The sequence below is a fragment of the Siphateles boraxobius genome, unplaced genomic scaffold (assembly GCF_051911475.1).
Source record: "Siphateles boraxobius isolate OS27281-9 unplaced genomic scaffold, OSU_SipBor_1 66, whole genome shotgun sequence".
In the NCBI taxonomy this organism is placed as follows: domain Eukaryota; kingdom Metazoa; phylum Chordata; class Actinopteri; order Cypriniformes; family Leuciscidae; genus Siphateles; species Siphateles boraxobius.
In genome coordinates this window covers 23,012,299-23,035,519 of record NW_027509193.1, presented here as the reverse complement: position 1 = coordinate 23,035,519, position 23,221 = coordinate 23,012,299, and the positions used below count along the sequence as shown (strand labels likewise).

The 23,221-nt window shown below is 39.3% G+C and overlaps 2 long non-coding RNA genes and 1 other non-coding gene across 3 annotated transcripts; 1 reads left to right on the top strand and 2 right to left on the bottom strand.

Annotated features, from left to right (window-relative positions):
* The first annotated feature begins 725 nt into the window (after positions 1-725).
* LOC143722013 (uncharacterized) lies at positions 726-22,458 on the top strand. The gene is made up of 3 exons (XR_013196822.1): positions 726-805; positions 4,680-4,833; positions 19,462-22,458. It is a non-coding gene; the product is annotated as an uncharacterized LOC143722013 (long non-coding RNA).
* LOC143722012 (uncharacterized) lies at positions 1,780-22,216 on the bottom strand. Its single transcript, XR_013196821.1, has 3 exons — positions 21,693-22,216; positions 2,375-2,687; positions 1,780-2,155 (listed from the first exon to the last, which is right to left on the bottom strand). It is a non-coding gene; the product is annotated as an uncharacterized LOC143722012 (long non-coding RNA).
* A 375-nt stretch (positions 22,459-22,833) lies between the features above and the next one.
* trnat-cgu (transfer RNA threonine (anticodon CGU)) lies at positions 22,834-22,905 on the bottom strand. Its single transcript has one exon. It is a non-coding gene; the product is annotated as a tRNA-Thr (tRNA).
* Positions 22,906-23,221: the final 316 nt, after the last annotated feature.

The following is a 23,221-nucleotide window of genomic DNA, read 5'->3' as shown; positions in this document are numbered from 1 at the left end:
CTCATTAAGCTCGCTTGGAATGGATGGGACTTTGGGTCAGTAATATGAGTATTTGTCTGACAGTGAAACCTGCTGACATTGTGGCTTATCTACATAAATGCAGTGTTAACATTGGCTCTGAGCTTTGCATTGTCTGAGTATTTCATCATCATGATTTAAGACCGTTATCTCTGTTTAGGCTATGGATTTCCCCCATGAGTTTGTCTGTGTGCAACCACCAATGAATACATTTATTCTATTGCTTGTGATACAATTTTAATGACATTTACAGACTTTGAACAACATACATGTTTGATGTAGGCCTATAGCTAAATGCATGATTTTATTAAGCAAAATCACACAAACACGAGTGGTGTCGTTATAAATATCAGCACAGCAGTCATTCAAACAAGCAGATTATATCAAGAAACAATCGAATCAGATTGGCCAAGCTTGCACTTGCCTGCACCATTTGTTATTATGCATTTTTCTATTATTTGTATTATATTTTACATATTCAACTTGTAAATACGATAAATATACGACAAATATTTCCAATAGCCCAGGGATTGTTCACTGTTGAGGTTTGCATTTCTGCGCTTGCCCCTGTACTCCAGTAGATCAGATGGAGACAAGTGACTTTCTTAATGAGTGAGTCATTGAATCATTCATTGAACCGATTCGTTCAAAGACTCGGATTCATTGTGTGTTGATGAGACGCAGAGTGTTCAAGTGTTCAAATTGATTCTGACTTCGTTTGGATATGTTCGTTGGCACTTGACAGAGCAAAAATAGACAAAGTAACTGGCAATAATGTGTCTAAAATGTAAGTTACTTAATATTAACTATTTTTTTGTTTGTTTATATCACTTCATATCGGCTAGGCCTAGGTGTGGGAATTAACCTTCTGAAACTCAACAGCCTCGCTTGCTTTCAAGAGAACTTCCTGTTAGTTAACTTGATATGTCAGTGTTGTGATTCATCTCCAGCATGATTAGTTTTTGTCTTTTGTTACTGATAGTCCTTGATGATTTATACCGGAGCTCAGTGCCTCAGGAGTCAGGCCTGACTGACCTCCCAAAGCATCGTCTCGTTAAATTAGCCTGTTCTCCATCACTGTAATGTATACGAGATGAGGATGTAAATAATTAGAGTATACATCGTAATCCCCTCTAAAAGGGTTAAATTGAGTGTGACGTGTGTAGCTATATGTTTGCCTTCTCCCTCATGCTTACAGTGGATATCTTTGTTTACAAAAGGGTCCCAAAGCAGTGCTGTTTTCGTTGATAATAAATTTAATGGAAAGAATGTGTGGGTGTGTGTATATATATATATATATATATATATATATATATATATATATGTATGGATTTCCCCCATGAGTTTGTCTGTGTGCAACCACCAATAAATACATTTATTATATTGCTTGTGATACTATTTTAATGACATTTACACACACACACACACACACACACACACACACACACACACACACACACACACACACACACACACACACACACACACACATATATATATAATGAAAAACTTAAAAACTAAATTGATGCCTTGGGAGCTAAGAAAAGAAACATTTAAAAAATCTAAAATGAAAATGACAAGCACATAACCAAATTACTAAAACTAAAAGCCAATTCAAAATATTAATACTATGATAGAATATAAATACTACTAAAATAACACAGTTACAAAATTTAATTTAAACCTGGAAATAAAGTTTTCGTGTTTAAAAAAAAACCCCATCATGATACAATTTGCATACATGATGTAAATAAATGGGAATCAGTTGATTATGCAATATTTAATTCAGTATTAAGATTGCTAGATCACTACTGAAGCAAATTAGTTACATTATTCACGTACAGACTCTTTGTACAGACAGTCAGATGTTCTTCCATTTAAGCTCAAGATACTCTTGAACATGATCAAGTTTTGCACAAACTCGTGGAGTTGAAAACTTGTGTCATTAGAGTTGGCATGAGATGGAAATTCACCCCATCTATTTTCTTAATGCATGTTATTGATCTTATTGTGATTCGTAGAAGCATATATGCTTCTTTTTTATTTATTTAGCAAATTTTTTATCAATTTCATAACTTGATCCCTGGTGAAACGATCTGCCTCCATCCAAACAACAATTGATTGACCGAACCAAGTCCTAGCCATAAAAAAAATCTCCTTATTATTCACTTGGATGTACGTCACAATACGGAAGAAAAGATTTGCCGTGACTTTAAAGCTAAAGAGGACAAACCAAATTGTGTTATTTTCAATGTTTTACTCAAATTGTTATGCTGATACTATAATTTGTCATTAGAATTTTCACCATTAGTCACAGACTTTTCAACCACGTTTTGTGTCCATGTTTCATATTCACCTTGGAGAGAAGTGGGCTTTCAGTCGTTTTTCTCTGGCATCATTTTACTCCCGTGGTCTTTGTTCTGCTCGTCCAGATGCCTCTCTGTTTGAAATGTTTTTGAGAGACCTGGCCGTCTCCCTATATGACTCCTCCATCCACAAAAACCTCCAGAGCGCAGTAACTGCACAATCTCCTGGTCATCCTTAAATCATCCCTGGAATGTAATCTTAACAGGGTATTAATGGTCTCTCTTTAAAGCAGGGCCAGGACGGCTTCATTAATGCATGGTGGCCTGTAGAAATGCTCCTCTCGGGCCTAACGCAGATAAGTGCTGCACAAAAGACAGGAAACAGTCTTAAATAAAAACGTCTGATATAGATTTTAAAGGTGAACATTCATTAAAGATTTGTTTTCAGTGCTGGATGTCTAAACACAACCGCTTGTTTCCCCCCCCCCCCCCCCCCATTCTTATCATTTAATAATGTCTATTTTGAGTGCTACACCTGTGAAACAGAGTATTTGGCATTTTTACAGCGTGTGCTGGTATTGACGATGTTATATGGCTGGTGTGCACATGCGTCTGTGTTTGTGTTAAAGCAATAAGTCTCTCTGCATCTGTGTGCTATTGTGCGTTTGTCAGCTGTTGTGTCAGGCCATGCCCATTTCTCCTCTCTGATTGGAGAGCAGCAGAGCCTCTCAGCGTTCCCGTGAGTAATGATCCAGGGTGTGCCGTCTCCCTGCAGAGAGCTCACTGACTGACAAACCCACTCCAGCTCTTAGCCCACTGCTCACCAAGCTCTTCAGCTTCACACAAGCACCATGGTTAAAGTTATTCGCTACAATTCCATCCATTTCAAATAGTGAAAACCTGAACATTGCAAACATAATTTGCGATTATTTGTAGCACTTAGGCCTGCATTACAGACTTCCTCTATCATTCAACTCTATCATTTTTTCACCTCAGGCGAGTGTATGCTTCTTTTTATGTGTAAAAAATATGCAACTCAATACAAATGAAATATTAACCAGATATTGTTTGATTAAATTTTTTTTTTTAGCTTTGGTGCAGCGATTTTTACACCATATTAAAGGCTCTGTGTATGACAACGTACACTATAACATTCAAAAGGTTGGGGTCAACTTCGACCTTAATATACAACTTTATAATAAGGATTTTTTACAGGAAAAAGCTGCTGATATATATCTTATTATTTTATTTTTTTCATAGTTTCATCAAGGCTGCATTATTTTATAAAAAATACAGTAAAAACAATAGAACTGAAGTACATTTTCAGTTTAAAATAACTGTTTTCTATTTGAATAAATTTTAAAATGTATATATATTCCTGTGATGTTAAAGCTGAATTTTCAGCATCATTACTATCCAGTCTTCAGAGTCACATGATCCTTCAAAAATCAGTCTAATATGATGATTTGATGATTAAATTTATTATAATCAGTGTTGAAAACAGTTTCGCTGCTTAATATTTTTGTGGAAACTGGCGGATTTTATTGGTCAGGATTCTTTGATGAATAGAAAGTTTAAAAGAACAACTTTTATTTGATGGATAAATCTTTTGTAACATTATTAATATATTTACTGTCACTTTTGATCAATTTAATGCATCTTTGTTGAATAAAATATTAACTTCTTAAAAAAAATACTTACTGACCCTTAAGTCATAATATCATTCTTAGGGTAATTGACTCCTGACATAGACTAAAGCATGCATTTCGAGGCAATTTCTTATTTAAATATTTTTCTGTGGATTCAAATTGCATTAATAAAAAATGTATCATGATATTTTATCGGGATAGGATAACCTTCATCTCGATTTAAATAAAAACTGGTTGACGACAGTCATTGAGCCAGTTCTATTTGTAAAAAAACAAGATAGAATAACTATCCAGCTTCAAAGATTGGCTTTTATTGAAATTCATGAGATTGATTCCAATCCATTGTGAGTTAAATAGGAAGCTAATATCCTGACTTGTTGCTTCGAGTGGAAATAAGCAAGCATGTGACTTGTTGTCCCTGTGTGGGTGTAAGGGCTGGAGTTAAAATAAATACCAGAAATACTTCTATTATTATCTTTACATTACTAACACATAAGTGAGAGAGCAATAGAAGACATCGAGAACATTTCTGAGTAACTAACATCTTGAACATCATGAAATTAACATCTGGAATGTGCTTTTATATTATCCAGTACATGAATCCACAGGATGTGTGACCTTTAAAGTGCATTCTCTTTCTCAGTTTGTGTGAACAACTTGTATCTGGTCTGGATTATCTATCTAGTTCTCCTGTTTCTGACCTCAGCGCAGGTTCAGGAGGCCTGAGGGATGACATACACTAGAGATGAAGTGTGCAGAAGGACCTCGTTTCTGTATCCCATTAACATCACCTCGTAAAATGCTCCTACACGACATGAGCAAACTGACACCCATATGTTAGCTGGCTCAGCTTTCTGCAGGTATGGCATTTTTGGTTTTCATTTAGCCCTTGGCTCACACAGCGGTGATGCATTGTCAGAAAACGACGTGGTTTAGGGCATGGCATAAGAATCTACCCGACCCTCTGTCAAGCCATTTGTGCACTTCTGTGTGTTGTTTTGCCCTGGCAGAAGTGGCCGCTCATCTGTGTCTTATATTAGTGTCAGGAAACTCACACCTTAGCAGGACGTCCATCACTTATTTAGAAAATCACTCTGCTAAGGAACTTGAAATAGAAGTAAACTAACTGCATAACAGCTGATGTATTAATTAGGATTTATTTTGCATCTATTACAAAACATACCCGGTCTTAAATTGCAAATTAAGTAACTGCTAATTAAGGTCATCACAATTTTGACATCTGACAGCACAAGTCGACTTCGAATGCTGATGTTAACTTCCATTAGAGAGACATGGGTTGAATTTCACAAGCAACAGGCTCAGGATTATGTGTGTGTGGGTTTCCTCCGTGGCCTCTGTCATAAACACTGACTTGTTAATCCTGTGGGTCAAATCGCTGGGCTGTTGGAGAGGGGTAAGAGATACTGAGAATACCTGGCTATATTAAGCCACCGTCTTCATCAAAAACATCCTCTGTCTCAATTAAAGGCAGAGAGAGAGAGAGAGAGAGAGAGAGAGAGAGAGAGAGAGAGAGAGAGAGAGAGAGAGAGAGAGAGAGAGAGAGAAGAAAAGAATATTTGTGTTATGACATTTAAATACCTTAAATTAAGAACATTCATTACTACATTAAAAATGTGTAAAGATTTCTATTTCAAATAATGTTATTCTTTTGAACGTTTTATTCAACAAAGAAAAAACAACAAATTTTTTCACAAAAATATTAAGCAGCACAACTGTTTTGAACATTGATAAAAAATAATAAATGATTCTTGAGCATCAAATCATCAATGTTTTCTGAATGATCATGTGACACTAAGACTGGACTAATGATGCTGAAAATTCAGCTGTGATCACAAGAATAAATTGCGTTTTAAGTTACATTTAAACATTTATTTTAAATTGTAATAATATTTCTGTTTTTACCGTATTTTTTACTAAATAAATGCAGCATTGATGAGCAGAAGAGACTTCTTTTAATAACTAAAAATGAGTAACTACAATAAGGTTTCATTTGTGAACATAATTTAACAATGAATAATACTTCTACAGCATCTTCTTAATGTTAATTTTTACATGAACTAATACACTAATGTTAACAGATACAACTTTTGATGTTAATAGTTAATGCACTGTGAACTAACCAGAACAGTTGTAATTTTATTAACTAACATTATCAAAGGCTGATAAATGCTGTTGTCCTTGCTCTGCACCTTTGCAGTAGATGTGCTGTGCGGTCTGGAGCGCTCATTTAGTCCATTTAGCATCATCAATTTCTACCAGTCTAGCTGGCCTGGCCCACAATGGGCTAAATTTGGGCACTGATGCTCCTCTTTATCTCCCTTCAACAAAGATGTGAACTCCCCTGATGTACTCATTCAAAGAGCATTCAGCACAAGTGGGTCAAGGCAGTGGTTTATTCCCTCATCCTGCCTGCACAAGCAAAAGTGTGTTTTGTGTCTTTCTAGGGTTATTTAAGGTTGAACACTGCCTTTCAGTTTGGTAATTGGTTACAGTTTGAGGCCACATTTGCCAAAAATTAATCAACACTTTCACTAGACAGCTCTGGGGACGCAAGAACCCTGTAAATATGTTGCTCCATTAACACTAATTGTTAAAAAATATTCACTTTTTTTCTTTCTTCAAATGACATTATTTGTTCTTTTTTAAAAAAAAGTGTAATATTGATTAAGTGTAGCATTGTCATTATTTTGTTTGTCAAGAGAATGTGAGGTCTTTGTTTATATAACCACTATGTTAATATTGATAGTATTCTATTTACTAAATATATGTAAATAAAACACATTTGTGACATGCTAATATACACAGTGATTGCAAAATGAATGCTTTTTGTGAACCAAAAAGGCTTTTTAAAACAGTCTAGCTCATGACAAGTGTCACCATATGTCAACAGTCCATTAATCTGTGGCCTGTAGTTCACAAATGCACACCAAAAAAATGGACATTATTTCTAGCAGAAGTAAGAGCTCTTGCTGTACACACTGGAGAAGTGTATTTTTTTTAAAAGAAAAATCCTGTTTACCACTAGGCTAGACTCTTTAAACATGATGTTGAGGAAGGGTAAACGGCCCCTGTTATTTTGGAGCTGTCAGTTGTGTACGCTACAGCGCTGGGTGAACTACATGAAACAGTAATTCTCTGCCAAATGTGGAAGAGCATGGTTTTGGCAAGAAAACTCCATTTATACTTAGTTTAAGCATTGTAGACATGATGAACATAGTGGTCCTTGTATTTTTAAAATCTCTTCGGCAAGTTATACATTTCTGGCACTGATTCAGGCAGTGAAAAGGCACATTGTTTGGCATTTATTACAAGCATCGTTCATTGCAATGAAAGAAACATATTTGTTAACTTTAAGAAAGTTAAGGATCATGACTTTTTAAATAAAAATTTGTATAACTTTTTTTAATAAAAAACTAGATGAGTAAAGTTTCGCAAACAAGTTGTGAATAAGTTGGCTTGAGAAAGCTAGAACTGTCACAGTGTCTGGTTTGTGTTCCCTGGGTTGCCACTAGAGGTCCTCGTTCTCACGGTGTCTTTCACGTTTGACTTCATTTCCCAGCATTCTGTCTGTCACTCATCAGTTCATTGCACTCAGCTGTTTCCCATCACCTTGTTAGTTTGAGTGTATATATACCCTGTCTGTTTTAGTGTTTGTCACGGAGTCGTTGTTATTCATCACGTCACTTTTGAGGTCTGTTCTGCTTTGTGCTAGTTTGTTTATTGTTTTATGTTTTTGGATTGCTACGTTGGTTTTGACCCCTGCCTGGACTGGATTTATGTTTTTGGATTACCCTAATAAATACTGCAAATTGGATCTCTCTGTTTCCCGTGTGTGCAACGTGACAGAACGACTCCGTCCACAAATAGATCCAGCAGTATGGACTTTTGTGGATCTTCCCCAAATGCCGAGAAGGAGAGGAGGCAGCAGAGGGGGAATTCGCGGGTTGAAGAGAATCCCCCCCGTATGAACATTCATCAATGTTTTGCCTTATGGGCCCAACTGACTGAGGAAGCCGCAGCGGCTAAGGCTTCAGCGAAATCTTCCATCAGAAATGGTGAGTCGTTTCTGGGGACTCGTCTGGCGAAGTTCTCCAGAACTCGGGGAGGTTGCAGGGGAGGAGGTGGTCGACAAGTTCCACGACACCGTCCTCCGCCTGGCGATTTTTCTGATCCGGAGCCGCCGGACTGGCCCAGCATAAGATCCTCGCCGCTGGTTCCGCCCTGCACAGGATCCTCGATGCGGGCTCCGTCCAGCACAAGATCCTCGCCGCTGGTTCTGCCCAGCACAAGATCCTCGGCGCTGGTTCCGCCCAGCACTAGATCTTCGGCGCTGGTTCCGCCCAGCACAGGATCTTCGCCGCTGGTTTTGTCCAGCCCCGAGCCCTCACCGCTGGCGCCGTCCAGCCTCGAGCTCTCACCACTGGCGCCGTCCAGCCCAGCGCCCTCTCGCACTCATGGACGGAGGAGGAGGAAGAGACACAGTCCATCTGCCCAGCCAGAGACCGCTCCGTCTGCCCAGTCAGAGACTGTTCACGTTCCGTCTGCCCAGTCAGAGACTGTTCACGTTCCGTCTGCCCAGTCAAAGACTGTTCACGCTCCGTCTGCCCAGTCAGAGACTGCTCACGTCCCGTCCGCCCAGTCAGAGACTATTCAGGTCACATCTGCCCAGACAGAGACGGCTCAAGCCACGTCTGCCCAGTCAAAGACAGATCGGGAGATGCCCATTCTCGTGGCCGGAGGGGCACTGATCGGCTATTTAGAGCGTCTAGCTCGGATCCTGGAGACGCCCTTCAGACCTTTAGTGTCTGCCGTTCCTGTGCCAGAGCCAGTGTCTGTTCCTGAGCCGGAGCCGGTGTCTGTTCCTGAGCCGGAGCCGGTGTCTGTTCCTGAGCCGGAGCCGGTGTCTGTTCCTGAGCCGGAGCCGGTGTCTGTTCCTGAGCCGGAGCCGGTGTCTGTTCCTGAGCCGGAGCCGGTGTCTGTTCCTGAGCCGGAGCCGGTGTCTGTTCCTGAGCCGGAGCCGGTGTCTGTTCCTGAGCCGGAGCCGGTGTCTGTTCCTGAGCCGGAGCCAGTGTCTGTTCCTGAGCCGGAGCCAGTGTCTGTTCCTGAGCCGGAGCCAGTGTCTGTTCCTGAGCCGGAGCCAGTGTCTGTTCCTGAGCCGGAGCCAGTGTCTGTTCCTGAGCCGGAGCCAGTGTCTGTTCCTGAGCCGGAGCTTGTTTCTGTGTTTGTGTCTGTCCTTGTGGTTATTTCTGTTCTAGTGACTGTTCCTGAGTCGGTGTTTGCAGTTCCTGAGCCGGTGGCTGTTGCTCCAGAGGCAGAGCCAGTGCCTGTTCCAGAGCCGGAGACAGAGCCAGTGCCTGTTCCAGAGCCAGTGTCTGTTCCTGAGCCGGAGGCAGAGCCAATGCCTGTTCCAGAGCCGGAGGCAGAGCCAATGCCTGTTCCAGAGCCGGAGGCAGAGCCAGTGCCTGTTCCAGAGCTGGAGCCAATGTCTGTTCCAAAGCCAGTGCCTGTTCCAGTGCATGAGCCGGTGTTTGTTTATGAGCCGGTGTCTGTTGCTGTTCCTGTGCCATGGTCGCCCTCGCCCTGGTCTTCACCGCCCTGGCCGCCCGAGGGGTCTTCACCGCCCTGGCCGCCCGGGGGGTCTTCACCGCCCTGGCCGCCCGAGGGGTCTTCACCGCCCTGGCCGCCCGAGGGGTCTTCACCGGCCTGGCCGCCCGAGGGGTCTTCACCGCCCTGGCCGCCCGAGGGGTCTTCACCGCCCTGGCCGCCCGAGGGGTCTTCACCGCCCTGGCCGCCCGAGGGGTCTTCACCGCCCTGGCCGCCCGAGGGGTCTTCACCGCCCTGGCCGCCCGAGGGGTCTTCACCGCCCTGGCCGCCCGAGGGGTCGTCTGCTTCGCCCTGGCCGCCCGAGGGACTGTCTGCTTCGCCCTGGCCGCCCGATGGACTGTCTGCTTCGCCCTGGCCGCCCGATGGACCGTCTGCTTCACCCTGGCCGCCGGCTAAACCATCACCCCCTGTTTCTGTTCCCTTCCATGGACCTGGCCCCCCATCCCTCCCCCTGATCCTCCACCGTTCCACCTCCCTCCTGGCCTCTTGTTTTGTTTGTTTTTTGTGGGTCTTGGAGCGTCTGGTAGCCGCTCCGTAGAGGGGGGGTTATGTCACAGTGTCTGGTTTGTGTTCCCTGGGTTGCCACTAGAGGTCCTCGTTCTCACGGTGTCTTTCACGTTTGACTTCATTTCCCAGCATTCTGTCTGTCACTCATCAGTTCATTGCACTCAGCTGTTTCCCATCACCTTGTTAGTTTGAGTGTATATATACCCTGTCTGTTTTAGTGTTTGTCACGGAGTCGTTGTTATTCATCACGTCACTTTTGAGGTCTGTTCTGCTTTGTGCTAGTTTGTTTATTGTTTTATGTTTTTGGATTGCTACGTTGGTTTTGACCCCTGCCTGGACTGGATTTATGTTTTTGGATTACCCTAATAAATACTGCAAATTGGATCTCTCTGTTTCCCGTGTGTGCAACGTGACAAGAACAGAAACAGACTAACTTTTCTAACAGAAAAGTTAGAACAGAAAGTTTGAAGTAGTTTTAACAGCTTTTTAGGGTTTTAAGTTTCCAGGTTTTAAGTTCGAAATAGTTATCAATAAACTTACAAATTAACAATAAAATCAAACCCAAAATTAACAATATAATCAAATCCAAATCCAAAATAAACAAAGTCAAATCCAAACCAAAACAGACACTTCTCAGCACATAGCACAACATTCTTAGTCTCGTCGTACTGTAGAGTTTGACAATAAAACATCTGCCTCAGATTAAATAAATGTAACACACCTGTCTGTTAAGATTCGCTGATTCTGAAATAAATATTTATGCATGTGACGGTCTCAGCAAATCCAAGAGATATCAGCAAGAAAAAACATTGTCCAAATGTATGTGTGCTGTGGTGCCATTTACAATCTATTGTGGGACATCTGACAATAGAAAAACAGCTGAAATTGTGAAATTCCCATGATAGGGTTAATAATGATAAAAGAAAGAAAGATGTCATTACAACTTAAATTTACATTCAGGGCATTTAGCACTGCCATTAAAAAGTGCTTTTATCTTGACATATGACAATATTGTGGTCAAAAGATGACCAAGATACTTGACTTACAGGCACTTTCATAGATCTTTTTATCACAATTTCACAAGAAACTTAAGGCATAATGGATAGTTGAGAATGGTTGAGATAACGGAGATTTTCTGGATTTGCTTGCATGTATCTTCTTTTCTCTGTACATCAGCTGTCCAGACACACACATTTGTAAATGTTTGTAGAAGCAGATGTTTTTTTTGTCAGGCCAACTTTTCACCTGAATTCATCAATTTAACCAATATAAGGTTACACTTTATTCTGATGGTCCACTTTAGACATTTTACCAACTATAAGTAACTTTGCAAACATGTCAACTACTAGTCACTGGGGTATTAGAGACTTTACTGTTAGGTGTCAGGGTTTAGGTTAGGTGAATAAGTTGACGTAGTTGCAGAGTTACTTATAATTAGTAAAATGTCTGTTGGGAGACCATCAAAATAAAGTGTTAGCAGATATTAAACACAGTCTAATAATACTGTAATGAGAGTTATTTAACATGCAGTTGCAAAAATTAGGTATAGTTATAGAGAATGTCAGACCATAAATAGACAATAGAAAAATAAAGAAGAAATTATTAAAATACATTTATGAAAATATCAATAATTTCCATGTAATGTAATTGAACTTATTGGTTAATTATGTCTGAAACATACCTCTTTTAAGAAAAGAAAGTTATTGGATCTCTCTTACAAAAGGAATTTTTATTTGGCCACTCTTGTCTGGGATATGAAAATGCTTTTGGCTGCCCAGATGGATTGGCAATAGACTGACTTTACCACACAGTTGGTTCTTACTCTCCTGTGTGTTTATGACTGCTCATATTGCACATCAATCAGATTGTTACAGGCCCAAGTCTTTACCACACTAGGGAATCGAAAAAGTCCAGTACTCAGGAAGTTGTTTTGTCCATTTTTGATCCTTTTAACCCATTGCTAAAAGGCCTGTACCCAGAGAAAAGCATATCATGGAATTATAGGGTGGACAAAAAGTTTGATAAATACTGTTTTCAAACAAATGTGTGCCTTGTATAAATTCATAATTTTCCCTTTTATAAACAAGAGGTCTAATTTGTGCACAAATTCAACCGCACTCTGTCACAATTACTTTCCGGCTTCCTAAACGATTTGATTTCATCTTGATGCTTTTATGAAAGACACCCTGTCATCTATATACTTGATGGCTGCTCTGTTAAGTCTTCGTCGTCAGTTAGGAACCTGGGTGTGCTCTTTGATACCAATCTTTCATTTGAAAGTCACGTGTCTAGTGTCTGTAAAACCGCATTTTTCCATCTTAAAAATATATCTAAATTACGTCATATGCTCTCATTGACAAATGCGGAACAACTAGTTCATGCGTTCATGACATCAAGGCTAGATTATTGTAATGCTCTACTGGGTGGTTGCCCTGCACGCTTAATAAACAAACTACAGCTAGTTCAAAACGCAGCCGCTAGAGTTCTTACCAGAACCAGGAAGTACGACCATATTAGCCCGGTTCTGTCAACACTGCATTGGCTCCCTATTAAACATCATATAAATTTTAAAATTTTGCTGATTACTTACAAAGCACTAAATGGTTTAGCTCCCCAGTACTTGAGCGAGCTCTTAACACATTATAGTCCTTCACGTCTATTGCGATCTCAAAGTTCTGGCCAGTTGATAATACCTAGAATATCAAAATCGACTGCTGGCGGTAGATCCTTTTCCCATTTAGCACCAAAACTTTGGAACAATCTTCCTAACATTGTCCGGGAAGCAGACACAGTCTGTCAGTTCAAAGCTAGACTAAAAACACATCTCTTTGACCTAGCATTCACATAACACTCTATAGACTTCTATAATTCAATATTAGGCTGCTTAGATTAGGTCAGCCGGAACTGGGAACCTTAAATAATGATGTACTAGTTACATCATAAGAAGAATGGCATCTACGCTAATTTTAGTGTCTTTGTTTATCCCGAGGTTTTCCCGCAGCCTGCCGGATCCAGGCCGTTTCCAGATCTGACGAAGGACTTTCGCCTGGACCCGATGACAATGCAGTGCTGAAGTGCCAACTAGCCTCTCCCTATGGAGGATCCCTATACCACTCTACAGATAAAGAGTTGTGGAATTTTTCGGTTCGGGTACCTACCCAAAGTGATAAGATAAAATAAAATTCTGCATCAAAATTTATAGACAAGACAAGTAGTTTGTTTAGGCATGGTTTGTAAGGAATTACAAACCTGCGCACATATATTCAAACGCACATAACTATAGAATCAATTCTTAATGCGCATGTGAACGCCATCAGCGTCTATCACAGGTTCACGTTTAAAGTCTGTTCAGAGAGAACGGTGTCGTCTTAGCGGCTCCTAATTTAATAACAAATGATAATTTAGACGGAAGTGAATCAATCAAAACTAACTCTAGCTGGAAAAAACATTTTTTAAGAACCATTATAAACCCAAACCAATCTCTGTTACCTTAAATTATATGTTTATCTATGTCAATCTACATTGTTAAAAGCGCTATATAAATGAGGATGACTTGACTTGACTATATGTTTTATTAACCAGACGCTCTTCAGAAACTTTGTCTGCTTGACAGATGGTAAATAACTTGCATGTGGAGTTCAGGTATCACAGGACATATTCATGCCAGATGACCGACTGTGTAAGTCCACATGAAGCATTCGAATAAAATATGTTTTGTCTGTTTCTTTAAAAAGCTTATTTTTCATGCCTTGACAGACATGCTAGGAGGGAATACCGAGAAAATTGTTTGCCTTAAACTAAAAATAAATTTGGTGGTATAGAGCACACCACAAGGCTGAAGGCTGGGTACGTCTGAATGTGTAATTTGTTTCGTGTTCACAATAGGACTTCAGTTGTTCATGTATCGTAAATATGATGTCTGTTTTTTGCACATCACTTCTTTTTCTGTGATATCTCTACTTCTACTTTCTCGGTTTCTAACTCATATCTCGCCACTCCCATTTCAATTTTTTCACTTAAACAAACGCAGATTTCTTCACCTCTGCTCATCTTGTTTCTTATATTTGATAGGATCTTTCACTGTTCACAAAGTTTTGGCAGAGCTCTAACAGACCACAGGGCATGTTTGCGAATCATTTTAATCACGAGGTGTATGATTTATTCTGGCATTCCCTCTCCTTACTCCATCCAGCAGAGGCTTTAGAGTCTGTGTATCTTGGTTAAGTTTGCTTTGGATTAACAATGCTATGTATATACACCCGCACACTATATAAATATATATATAGCCAACAATTTGACAATTACACCTGGGTAAAACTACTATAGTATGTAAATGAAAACTTAAAAGAAGTACTTTGATTGTGGTTAGAGCTTTTATGTAGTTTAGCAGTTGGAGCTGAATGGTTCCTACAGGCCTGAGGCCACTTCCTGCTGCTGAGAAGAAAACAACACTGCGTCTGTAGCAGGCACCAGAAACAACACCACTTTAAACAACTGAGAGGCAGAATTGCTGTGTTCGGTTAAAATACTGGCTTCGGTTTCAGTCAGGATCATCAAGCACCTATTTTTGCAGTCCTTGCTCATTTGGTGCTCTATAGGCAAGATAAGACATGACCAAAGACCCAAAAAAAAAACATTTATACAACTTTTACTTGTATATGCATATGAAAACCAAGAACTTTTGTTGTATAGAAAAGAGCAGCATATAGGCTATAAATATATATAATTATTTTATTTTGTTAATGCACATATTTTATTTGTTTTTATTTTTATTTTGTTTTAGTTATTAATAGCCTACTTCAAGTTAAACTAACAAGAGTGCGTTCACACTTGGCAAGTTTGGTTTGATTAAAATGAACTCGATTGCACTGCGGTTAATTTGAATACGTGAAAGCTGCCATCGGGTGATTTTACACCTGAGCGTTTGTTTCGGAACCTGGTGCGTTTTCTCCCTTGTTTCGGTTCGTTCGTAAGCATATGTGAACACGGCAAACACGCTCGGATCCGCAACAAAACATCTCTCCGAGATCGCCCGATTGCAAACAAACTCTGGAGCGGTTCGCTTCTTGTTGAGAAAGCAATCCGATCCAAATTCTGGTGAGCATGCGTCAGCGCCATTCAAAACCAAAGCACGCCTTTTCATTTTAAAATATCGTCTCCACTGTTACCAACTAATTTTCAGGGGAAGTTGCTAAAGGCAGATCGATTTGTTGCTAAAAGTTGCTAAATGAAGTTGTGACGTCATTGCGCTATGAAGTCATTACGCAATCGCAACGCAAAACTACACCATTATGTAATAGGTATATATTATTTGAAATGCTAATTTAGATTTGTTTTCAAAATTCGGCACAACACCGGTTTTCACAGCGATTTCTACAGCGATCTTAAGGAATTATGAATGAACCGCTCAGTCTATTTAGCTATGTATAGTATAGTTTGGATTAGAGCCACTTTCCAAAAGTTGCTAAAAGTTGCCAAATAAATTTTAAAAATTGCTAAGTTGGCAGGGTTTGCACCTACGTCACGATTTGGTCAGTTACCCAGATGCGCGGCCATATTGGAGATACTAGGATGTGAACAATAGCATGGATTGCACTGTTTATGTACTACTACACATTGTTAGACTAATTTATGATGTTTAAACGACAGAAAAAAACACATGGAAGCTGCAAAATCATATAGAGAAGGACTTAGTAAGCAAGAAAGAGTGCGGTATTTTGACGAAATAAAGTTAATATGTGGTAAAGATCCGAACGAGCTGTTAGCTTCTTTAGTCCTTACTGCTATTCTTCCTTCTATTTCTTATCCCGACATAGGCTACATTCAGATTGTCAGTCCAAAAGAACATGAAATCTGTTTCAAGCTACATCCATATGTGGTTTGAAATCCTATTCAAATCACATATCAGGAAATCCGCTTCAGTCTGAACGCTCTGATTGGATTTTGCGTGGTATGTGACTTTCTCATGTTATAGGAAACATGCTGAAAGTCGCTGCCGAAATAAGGTTGTGTTGTTGCAAAGTGCCGGACAAGCAGAAAATTATTATTTTTGAAAAATATTTTGAAACCGGCTCAGATAAGAGCGCGGAAAAAAGCTGTGCATACCAGCCTCCTACAGTTCTGTCCAGCGCGGTGGCTACACATTTCCATGTTGTAAAATCTAAATAACACAACATCTCTATTGCAAATGCAAACCCCTCCATCAGCGCAACATCATTGCCATATTGCCAAAGAGCTGCATGAACACAGAAATCGGATCTGAACAGTTGCGATACACAGTGTGGACATCATTTTAGATCAGATTCCAATCGGATACGAAGATAATCGGATTTGGACTGACAGTGTGAATGTAGCCATAGTTAACTACTTTTTCGTCAACATTTTACCCATAGTCAACGCTTTATTTACACATGTGGCTGATGCTGTGGATCTTTGAGCTGAATCCCGGAAAATAAACATGCACTCTTGACCAATTAAAGAAGAGTTTACTCGCACGTGCCTTATATTAATAAAGTTTGGAAATATTGCCTTGTGAAGGCGAACCGAATAGTATAAGTAGTATAACCTACTTATACTACGACCTAAAAGTATGTACTCTTTTTGTGAAGAAAAAGTACATACTTTTGAGTGTGTAGCAAAAGGGCAAGCTTTGGGACATACTATCACGTCACCTTTAACGGACAGATCTGTTGCGTGTTCTTGTCACCGTAAACTGCCCTGTTAATCATTTTGTCACAGTTAAAATACTCCATTCAATCTAATTTGATTTCCTACCGTTTCGGAGAGCATGTTCATCTGCCAGTCGTGGTCTTTCATGCGGAGACTCTCTTCATGTGTTTGCAATTTGAATATAATGATGCATTTAAAAGGTAATGGCTAAACATATCTTTACAAAAGTTCACAATGCTGCTGCAGATGCAATATAATGTAGACAACGTTGAATAAATAAATTTTCATCAGGTTATACTGATAATTAATCACTCAAACCCCTTTATCTAAACCTCTCTACATAAGCGCCGGACACACGCGTCCTCCATTTCTGTAGTTTTTTAACAGATTTCACTCGTGTTTGTAGTTCTAACCGAATCATTGTCCAACGCGCGATGGGTTGTGGGCAATATTAGCCGTTAAAATGCGCATCGATCTGCACTTCGGATTCTGACCGAAAATAGTAAACCATTCGGGTATCTTTGGAACACTCATTTCAACATACTACGATTTGGGACATACTAATTATATTTTCGAATACTATTTAGGACGGATAGTATGCGAATTGGGACTGGGCAAAGCAATTGATCTACAGGTGTGAAAAAAGTAACTTCACTTGCCAACTAGCTAAAATAAAAAGTTAAAATTTTTTAAATTACATTTTAATTACTGAAAATGGTATACGTGATGTATCATCACCACATCAAATTATCACGAGTAATTATCAGTAACAATTAACTAAATTAAACAAATATAACAAAGCAGAATGTGAACGAACTGTGAAGCATTAATATCTAAATGGTTTCCAGATAAACAAATTCCTCAGTCTGATTGTGAGTCAGTGTGGCTCAGGAGGTGTGTCTGTGCTGAGTCACCACATCTGTGTCACCTTTCATTTCTCTTCCCCACCCAGTCACAGACCACTGCCTCTTCACTCCTCAACAACACGCAGCTGCCGAATCACACACAAACACACACTACTCATCTGCGTTGGGATCGCTCAACAAGTTTTCACTGAGTGCGATTCATACATGTGTGAACTCTGGGTTTGAGTGCAGCATAAAATCACATGCATGTCATCGCTTTCCTGTGAGCTTAATCAATATTACATACTACAGTCACAGAAGTAGATCACAATGTGAGACACTCAAATGAGATGTTTGGAATCAACTTCCGCTTTCATAAGAAATATCCATGACCTAAATGAGTGAGTGGATGACCTCCATTTCTCTCAAATTAAACAATGACAGAACCGAAATCCTGCTAGTTGGCCCAAAATCTTTTTCTTCTCTGATGATCAAGCGAGGCCTTCACATGCTGTAACCTGGGTGTGATGTTTGACTCATTACTCAAGCCCATATCTAGCACTTCATCAAGTCTTCTCATCTGCACCTCCGAACCTATATTTGTATTTCACTTATCTTTATAGATGCCGAAATTGTAATCCATGCCTTTATAACCTCACACCTAAATTACTGTAACTCCCTTCTAACTCTCTTACTCATTAAACTGTTTAAGCAGTAGATTTTTCCTGAACTCTGCAGCCTAAAACACTCCTATTGTCCTCCAAAGGCAGTAGGAACTTCAGGGTCATGGCCCCAAAATTCTGGAATACCTCCCAATATCTCTCTAAAATATCAAAACTCAGTTAAAAATCTGAACTGTCATTAAATATGTGTAATCTTTGATTCTCTCTAGTGCTGTACTGTTTTTATATTAGTTGTTTCTGTCTTTTTCTTTTGCTCGTAATGCGAGACACGATACAAGAAAGACATCAGTCTCCCTTCATTCAGTACAAAACCAACAAATTAAACAAATGGATTGATGAACTTATATTGTGCTATAATATGGAAAAACACTTTACTGACTTTTACAGGCACTTTTTTTGTAAAGTTCTTCTACAACACTGCAATGTCTTTAAATTATCTTAATTTGTTTTGTTTTTTCTCAGCAAGTATTAGTATTGATTGATTAATGCAATTAATTTGCTTAACATTTTAAATCAATTGTGATCCATAAATTATTTCAAAGAAAAGAGTTGAATGAGCAAAAAAGTTCACAGTCATACTCTTTCTATAGTTTTTTCTTCTGCTTACAAAGGCTGCATTTATTTGATCAAAAATACAGTAAAAACAGTAATATTGTAAATATTATTACAATTTAAAATAGCTATTATCTTTCTACATATATTTTAAAATGTAACTTATTCCTGTGATGTCAAAGCTGAATTTTCAGCATTATTACTGCAGTCTTCAGTGTCACATGATCCTTCAGAAATAAGTCTAATATGATGATTTGCTTCTTAAGAAACATTTATTATTATTATTATTATCAATGTTGAAAACGGTTGTGCAGCATAATATTTTTGTGGAAATACATTTTTTTTCCCCAGTATTCTTTGATGAATAGAACGTTCAAAAGAAATAGAAATATTTTGTAACATAATACAGTAAATGTATTTACTGTAAATTTAATGTGCCTGTATAAATGATTAGTTTAAAAAAAATGAAAACGACTGACCCCAAACTTTTGATACGGTAGAGTAGATAATATATTGCACATAATGTATATTTCAGTGTGTAAAATGTCTTAAATATTGCTACGGTCTTTAATGGCCATGCCTTTCTCTTTGGCTTATTTTTGCACAGGGACGTCCTGACCCAAATCATCTTCTGCTCTCAGCGAAGGGAAATGCTCCGATAATAGTGAAGTGCAAATGAGACATGTGGGACAGCAGGCGATCTCAAGGAGCAGCTCGAGATTCCACAGGCTTACACCCTGAGAGTACATGCATCCTCTCCGAGCTGAGTCACTTTTTCTCTCAGCCGCTGCGCTGTGCAGGCTATTACCTGCCCCTCACTAAAATGAGACCATACAGACCGTTTATTGAGTTTGTCAGTATGATTTCCGTGTGACATTATAATAAGATAGAATGAAGCAGGGCTCAAGCTCAAGCTAAGAACGCATACAGGGTAACACGATCCAGAGGAACTGGACGATTTAATAGAGAGTTTTGGGAGAATGAATGTGCTCAAACTGATATTGACAACACAACACAAACTCTAAAAAGTCATAACCTCAAGCCAGGAAACTACATTCTGTTTACAAGGCTTACATTGACTAGTGGGCTTGACAAAAAGCAGTACGATTCAGAGCAGAATGAAGGCACGTCTTTTGAAAAGAGCTCTATGGTTTGAAAGAGAAAACGGACTTTGCATTGCATTAATGAAAGGAAAGGGTGTATTTACTGAACCGCTTATTAACATAAACCACATAAAGTGTTTTGCATTAAGTGACACCACATCTTTTGTCAATCCTTTACAGTCTGTCGCAAAGACCTAAATTGCTAAATTAGGAGCCTGCATTTGAAACGGGAGGGTCTGAAAAGTATTTCACAAGAAGGCTTTCTTTTTCTCTATTCTCCTGTTATATTAGAGCGCGTATGTGCATTTAAGCCCTGCTAGGTCATGTCTGTCCACGCAGGGATGCTGAAAATTGCAAGAGCAATAAGGATTTTTAGGGGCATTATGACTGGGTTAATAAAACACAGCTGCCCCTAAAAGTCCCTCATTTTTCTTGCTGCCTTTTGGGTCCTCTTCCTAGACTCACATTTCAACAGCACGGAGCCAGCTTTCAATCCGGCGGCTGGGTGTTGGTGAGAGCTGGACACACTTTCCCTCCCCTGGGGAAGCGCAGACATGGGGCTGCTGTATCGCGTCTCTGCTTCTGACGGCTGGAAGCGAGCAAGACCCTGTTTGTCAGCCGTCCAACAAGTGAAGTTTAAATCAAAAAGAGAGAGAGAGAGAGAGTGGGGAATTTTAACCTCCCTCCTCCCCTCAAGCGTGCATGCCAGGGGTTTATAAATTGCCCTTATAAAAAAAGGGGTTTGCTTTGGGATTTAAGTGGGTAGCGGAGAGAGGTGAATGAGTTCAGTCCATTTTGGAGCGAGATTCTTTCCTATTCGTATTGGTATTTCTGTGTTTATACATGCACTACAAACATGCCCATTAGACAGCAGGAAGGTCCTTTCAAAACAGTTGAAAGTTAAAGTCTACAAACTAGGTTCTAATTCCAACTTGAGTGTCCTATAAGTGTGCTAGTGAAACAAATCACAGTACAATTGACAATAACAATCCAAATTTGCTCAGTCCAAAATGAGAGACAATGCAATTTAAGCAATGGCAACAGGAAGCTTTTGGCAAATAGATCCAGACAAACTTTCATAAGTTTTGAACTTCCAACGGTGGGATATTAAATAGGGAATCCTTTACAGAACACCTTGAGCAAACTATTTAATGTACTGTAATTCTAATTATGTACAATAATACTCAAAAGTATTATATTCTAAATAGTATTCGATTACTTATAAGCAAAATAGACTGATTTTAAAACTTTCTTTCCCATTTGAATGTATCCCATCAACAGTATATATTCAAAATAAATATTTTTTTCATTATTACTTATGTGTGTAATTGTTATAATGTACCTGTTCGGACAGAAATAAGTGAGGATGATTACATGAGCCAGAAACTGGGACTTTGTAGGCCAGTTGAGAGTAAATTTAACTACTCACCTTGCCCGCAAAGACCCAACCTCTAACACATTAAAGTCTTTAACCCTAAATATACAGTTTATTATTATACATTCATTATTGATTTTAAAAATATATTTCATGATTAATAGCCTTAAAAATACACTATTTCACAAAATTCTAATTTAATGCGGTTAACCTGTTTCATTCATACACTGCTATAATTCATAATGCATAAACCAAAACATATCACAAAATCTTTACATTTCATCAGGGATGAAGCAGCACATATTGATGTAGGCTATTTTCATATCAGCAATTAACTAACGTTACAGCAGATTCATTTACCTCGGCTGGGCTTCCACTGCTTGAGCGTTGTATCAACCTAGCCTGTTTTTGGTTTATGTCCACGGTCATAATCGCAAGTATTGACACTCAAACAGTTGTAGAAAAGTTTGTCGATCGAACGGTCCAGTTCTGGTTCTGATTGCTGCCAAAGAAATGGAATAAATATGCATTCATCTCTAAAAGCACTATATAAATTGCGTGTTTTTTTTTCTGTTGGATGCGCCAAAATTGTATGACTATCCTTGTGAGTTCCCTCCTCGGCAGCGTAGTCATGACTGTCACCGCCGCCTTCTTAAAGGATTTACCTGTATTCTGCAGAGCCGCGTGCCATGTGCGACACACCGCAGCGAGCGGAGATCTCGTGCCGTTCTCGGGCCCTCCCCAAAATGCAATTCTAGGTAGCACATGCATTTGTGAATATGTCACACTCACCTATTGTTGTTAATCTTGATGATATGTCTTTAATAGTGCGTTGGTGTCGGGAGACATCGTATAAATTTATTTAAAATGGCAAACATATGCAATGAGTCGAGTCCCACAGAGAAACAGCAGTTGTGTTGTTTGAGTCGAACATTTACAGTTTTTATAATTTTGAGCTGTAGAATATTCACTAGCCTACTATGGCCGTTTTAATTTAGAGCGCTAGCGTCATCTTGTGGATACATGCAAAACACTAATTTACACTCTTGTATTCATCTGTTAAACTTTCCCAATGAACAATTTGTCTCTCTGCATTAACACACATTATAATAAAAACACTCAATCATGAATATTTTTCTTCAAAGATCATTCTTTGCATTAGAATCAATATTTTGTTTATTATAGATGTCTGTAGGCTACTTTTAAATTAAGGAGTGTTTGCACATTATTCAGTGTGTTCAGTCCAACGTTTCTAAATTACACAGAGAGCGTCTGTAGACTGTTAGTCATCATAACCATAAACTCTGGTTGACAGAAACAGGTTATCTTAAGGGTTTGCCTGAATTTGGCTCTATTCATGATTGTTCATGCAACAAGCTTTCTATTTTTCCTGCTGAAATGAAACCTCCTGTGGTGCAATAATCTTAAATGATAACAAGACTATTTGTATGTGGTTTCGTCACACCACCTTTATGCAAAAGTAAGTTAGTTCCATTGATCGAGGCACGGACGGGGTTCGAACCCGCGATCTTCGGTTTACGAGACCGACGCCTTACCACTTGGCCACCGCGCCTATTGGCCGCCAGGGCGCAAATAAGTTTATTTGGTCTAGGTTCGAACGAAGACTACAACTAAAAACTTGTTCTTTTTCATTATTTTTGTGTTAATTATTTCTCCCATGTGAGTTCACGCCTCTTCTTTGTACATATTATAGAAGCGATCTAACGACCGAGATTATTTTATCCCCTCTGCGGACACATCCGGTAGACATTAGATTATTTGAGGTTTCCCGGATGTGAATAAATTCAGACCAAGAACAAATTTATCGACCTCATCACACAATAAATGTTAGCACTTGTTATTGGTAATTTGATTTTAGTTATGGATCC